This window comes from Colobus angolensis, unplaced genomic scaffold (genome assembly GCF_000951035.1).
Source record: "Colobus angolensis palliatus isolate OR3802 unplaced genomic scaffold, Cang.pa_1.0 Scaffold75, whole genome shotgun sequence".
Taxonomy (NCBI): Eukaryota; Metazoa; Chordata; class Mammalia; order Primates; family Cercopithecidae; genus Colobus; species Colobus angolensis.
Window position 1 is genome coordinate 6851618 of NW_012121265.1, and position 5762 is coordinate 6857379.

The following is a 5762-nucleotide window of genomic DNA, read 5'->3' on the forward strand; positions in this document are numbered from 1 at the left end:
TAGCCAGGATGGTCTCGATCTCCTGACCTCGTGATCCACCCGTCTCGGCCTCCCAAAGTGCTGGGATTACAGGCTTGAGCCACCGCGCCCGGCCCAAATTCTTGGTTTTAAATAGAAAACTATCAATTGTTTGAGTAGGCTTTTCTTTGGTGTGTGTAATAAATTAATCAGTGAAAATGCAAGTAAATGAGAAAGAATCAAGTATGGCAGACTACCTTATCTACAGCAAGAAAATGAGGGAAATGAATGACCTGTATTTGTTTGGTTGTTGCGATGAGCTTTGTTGGTGTCCTTGGGTGTCATGTCACCTGAAAAGTGTTGATGTAAAAGGTGAACAGGAAGGAGCAGCACAGGTCTTACTCTCAACAATATTGTAGAACTATCATTAGTTGGAGCTGCAGAACCAAGTTTACATTTAAATTTGAGCCAGTCTCTCCTGGAATTCCCCATCTGACACATTTCTATCTGTTCAAAGGCTACCTGTCTAAGAGTTAATATCAAATGTCATGGAGCCTTTCTTTATCCCTTCATCTCTGCCCTCCATATCCCTAATTCCCCAATCAAAACTAATTGTTTACTTCTCTAAATGCCTATAAATCCATTATCTATACATCTTAAAGAATATATTTCACTTTAAAGCTATTTTTTATATACCTTGGTTCTTGTAATAAACCATGAGCTCCTTTAAGAGCAAGGTCTCCAAAGTTTTTGTATGTGATAGGCCTCTAATTAAAATGAATGAAAAATGAATAAGGGAGAAATTAAGAAAGAAAGAGAGGATGAGTAACTATGAGTGTGGGCCTTGGAACCATATTACCTGAATTCCAACCCTGCTCCACTACTTGCTAGCGATATAACTTACATCTCTGTGTCTTCCTGTTTTATCTTAAAAAGGGGGTAATAATAACACCTAGAAATGTTGTGAAAGTTGAAATGATATATGTAAGCTCTTAGAGTGCTCAGCACATAGTAAGTGCTCAATTAATGCTCGCTTTTATTATCTTTGTTCTCTGAGACTGACGTTGTCATCAACATTACAAAAGCGAGGGCCCAGTATGATCCATAGATTCACAGAATCTGAGGTTTATGCAGATGTCTTACACTGGGGTTTGCGTGTACATAAACTCAATTATGCAAAGACATCCTTTGGGTTATTTTCAAGGTTATCCGTTTGCTGGCCTCTGAGTGGAACATCTCCATGTTTGACTTTGTTGGACAAACCGAAAAGCTGTGTGACACCTGTGTGAAACTTGTGCCACCCAAGCAAGACATTGGTGACGTGCTCCAGAAAAGTCTCTAGTACCCGGGCTGGAAACACATTGGGATGTTTGGAGGCTACTCTGGGGCTTCCTCCTGGGATGGAGTGGATGAATTGTGTAGGGTTGTAGAGAATGAACTCAATTCCCATTTTATCATCACTGCCAGCATGAGATACACCAAAAATAGTTTAGTCTTTCTTCAAGAGCATCTTTGGAGGATATCATCAATTGCCAGGGGTAAGTAGAAAAGTCTTCTGTTGCTTTTATTTGGAGAGAAAAATGGGACAAGCAGGTTATTTGAAAAAAAAAAAACTCTTCATTTTTCTCTGAGTGTAAAAGTGGAAACAAGGTACAAAATTAATAATATATAAAAGCAATTTCCTTTATTGCTTGACATCACTAACAAAAAAATGTGGGTTGGTTTTTTGTTGTTGTTGTTGTTGTTTTGTTTGTTTTTTGTTTTTTTGGTCTAAAGTAAAACCCCAAATGCTACAGTGTTATGAAACACAGAGTAAGTTCTAGAAGTGTCTTCCAGGTGGGCTGGGTCCTGGAGTTCACTATTTGTTTACAGTAGGGGCTCTGCAGACTGACAGACCTAGGTTTGAATCCAGTCTCTGACACTTTTAAACTGTGTCCTCCTTGGGTAAGTACCTTAATCACTCTGTGTCTCAAGTATCTTATCTATAAAATGGAGACAACCATCCTATCTATGTCATAGAAAGGGGAGGATTAAATAAGGTTACACCTCTAAAGTGCTTAGCACCATGTCTGGACAAGTAGTTGGTCAACATATGACAGCAATTATTTTTGTGGTGATATCTATAAGGCTCAACTTTCTAGCATGAATTAGTAACTGACTCCTTTCTGTTCCTCAAATAAACTAAACTCTCTCCAGCCTTGAGACTTTAGGGTTTTCTACTCCCTTGGCCTAGAGTGTCACCTGCACCCACTCCACCCAGTGATGCTAATGTGGGACTCTCAGACACAAGTGGCTCTCACTTCTTTTTCTTCCACAGCCACCTCCCTGTGTCCCTGTTGAAGCTCTAATAAAGAGCTTGAAAGACCAACATACTGATCCAATGAGGCAATTCTTTTTTTTTTTTTTTGAGACGGAGTCTTGCTCTGTCACCCAGGCTGGGGTGCAGTGGTGTGATCTCGGCTCACTGCAACCTCCGCCCTCTGGGTTCAAGTGATTCTCCTGCCTCAGCCTCCTGAGTGCATGCACCACCATGCTTGGATAAGTTTTGTATTTTTTTAGTATAGATGGAATTTCACTGTATGTTCACCAGGCTGGCCTCAAACTCCTGACCTCAGGTGATCTGCCCGCCTCGGCCTCCCAAGGTGCTGGGATTACAGGCATGAGTCACCATGCCCAGCCTGTTCATTAACTCTTGAAGGTCACCTTTTTGCTACAGAGTCTTAGTCCTTCCTTAGCATGTGAAAGAAAAGGGCTTCTAAGAAGTGGCTAAAGAAGACAGTTCAATGGGGATTGGGGGTGTGAGAACTACTTGACTGGACTAGGGCCCAGTTGTGTTAAGTAGCAACCCACTGAACTGCTTTGACACCACACTTACCAGAGAGCAAGATACTCCAAGCCAGGAGTTCCCAAACTTCAGCATCACAATCCTCAGGGAGGGCTTGTTAGTTACAACATAGATTTCTGGCTAGAATTTCTAACTCCGTAGGTCTGATCTAGGTTCCAGGAATCTGTATTTCTAACAATTCCAGGTGATATGGATTCTGCTGGTCTGGGGACCACCCTTGGACCACATTTAGGAGCATCTCTGCTTCAAGCAGCTATCCTGGCTTCAAAGGGCCCAGCTACTGAAATGTCACAGCGATTGCATTTGCTATGGTGAGCCTGCAGGTGGGGGGAAACTTGACACAGAATGGAACTCCTCAGATGCTCCAGGGGAGAGGTGGTCTTCAAGAGCAGCCTGCAGGCCAAGTCTCAGAGCAGTGCTTTGGCCACAGCAGGAGGTATTGGCAATCACGGTTGCACTTCTTTAGGTAAATATAAAACAAAGCTGCACAGCATCACCACTAGACAGCCCAGGTGGGTAGGAGAGTGGGTGTATGGGGGACATCAGCTGATCCAACAATAATCATTTTACTTGTGAGGGTATCTAAAATGCCAAAACGTGAGGCAGCTGGCTCAGGTGATGAATTAACTAATGAGAGAGAGAAGCCCAGAACCCAGGTCTCCAGTGCCCGAGCAGGCTACACCATCTCTTGATAAATCACTGCTTCCTACAGCCTCTCTCTTCAAAAACGTTAGATAAGCTTCTTGGCAACACGCTCTGTCACTCCCTCCCCTCCTGCTGCCATATCCATTTAGAACCCAATATAAAAATAAATAACCTTTAGGCTTGGGCATCCTGCAACCCCTAAAAAGTACAAACTTTCACTTTTAAGGTCATTCATAGGTGAGATCTGGAGGAGTGAGGAGTCTGCCCCACAGCTACAACGCTGACATACTCACAACCACACTGCTGGGAACCGTTTGTATACACTCCCGCTACAACGCTGACATACTCACAACCACGCTGCTGGGAACTGTTTGTATACACTCCCATCCTGTTCCCAACCACACATGTACTACACAATGTTGTTCTAGAATACTAGAGTCTAACATTCTAGAGTTTTGTAACACAGCCTGGAAACAGCCATTTTATCTTTAATGGCAGAGGCTGGCAGCTCTTCAGAAACAGAAACCAGGCTTTCCCTTTATTTTATTTTACTTTATTTTTGAGATGAAGTCTCACTATGTTGCCCAGGCTACAATGCAGTGGCACAATCTCGGCTCACTGCAACCTCTGCCTCCTGGATTTAAGCAATTCTCCTACCTCAGCCTTTTGAGTAGCTAGGATTACAGGCACCTGCCACCATGCCTGGCTAAATTTTTTTTTTTTTGTATTTTTAGTAGAGACGGAGTTTCACCACGTTGGCCAGGCTGGTCTCGAACTCCTGACCTCAAGTGATCTGCCTGACTTGGCTTCCCAAAGTGTTGGGATTACAGGCGTGAGCCACCACACCCAGCCCCGCCATGTTTCAGAAAGCAGAGAAAGACAGACAATATAAGCAGACTAACTTTACATAGTGCCATCATGCATTCACATAGCTCCTCCCAGTTTATAAAATGCTTCTAGCTTGCCTCTTAGCAAACCTGTGAGGTCTGAGTGGGAACAATACTTTCAACATCCAAATTTCCAGTGGCTGCTGGGAACCAGGTCCTGTGACAAACACTTCATTTGACCCTCACAATATACTCAGAAGTTAGTTATGATTTGTACAGACAAGAAAAATAGAAGCTCAGAGAAATGACATCCCTTCCCGAGATTCTATAGCTTGGTAAGAGTGATGATGGTGCTGGTGGGGCCAAGTGTTATTTTTTAATACTTTCAGGCGATTTTGCAAAGCCAAGTGATTTGCAGCTTATCTCTGAAAATCTGCCTTTCTTTAGGAAGCACAGCTGGTTGCAAAGCAGATTTCACAGCAGGTTGAGAGGAGTCAGGCAGGGCAACCAAATGTTATTTAAAGGTCTTAGCGAATATGTCCAGATTCCAGAGACCACTGAACCTAATGAAGAGGGTCTTGCTCTGTTGCCCAGGCTGGAGTACAGTGACACAATCTTGGCTCACTGCAACCTCTGCTTCCTGAGTTCAAGCAATTCTCCTATATCAGCCTCTTGAGTAGCTGGGATTACAGGCACCTGCCATCACACCCAGCTAATTTTGTTTTGTTGTACTTTTTGTAGAGACAGGGTTTCACCATCTTGGCCAGGCTGGTCTTGAACTCCTGACTTCAAGTGATCCACATGCCTTGGCCTCCCAAAGTGCTAGGATTACAGATGTAAGCCACCATGCCCGGCCCCAAATTTCCCCTTTTAATATAACTTCTGACCTCAGAATCTAGAAGATTCATCTTAAACCTCTAGATCTTTTGTTTTAGAACATTTCATTGGATTAAGATGATGGAACAGTCACAAAATAATGCTTACCATAAGCATTTTTGGTGAGGGCAAAGAAGAAATGTGAGGATCAGAGAGAAAAGGGGAAGCACATGATGTCTGCAGTAGCTGAGACATGTAAAGCACAGGAAACACTTATTTAGGAAGGATCTTAGGCTGTTTTGACCCCTACATCAAATCTTTTCAAGTCAAACAACATGACTCAACAGGCAAGAAAAGCAAAGACCTAGAGCTATGGGCTAGATCATTCTTGTAAATTTCACAATGATGGATCACAAAGAAAGCGGGGAGATGTCCCTTCCTAGAGTTAGCTGAATAGTAGGGCAGAGGTTGTGATGGCATGCAGTGGGCAAAAACAGAGCTGTGTTGCACTGACCTTTAGCATCCCACATGGCAGAATTGACTCTGAAGTTTATCCTTGTACTGAGATATGAGAAAGAAGGAGCGAAGTCCCTTAACTCATAACGAGGGTGTCATAATCAGCCATGGAATTTCATGTCCGCCCTTTCCCTGGTTATCTGCTATTTCAAAAG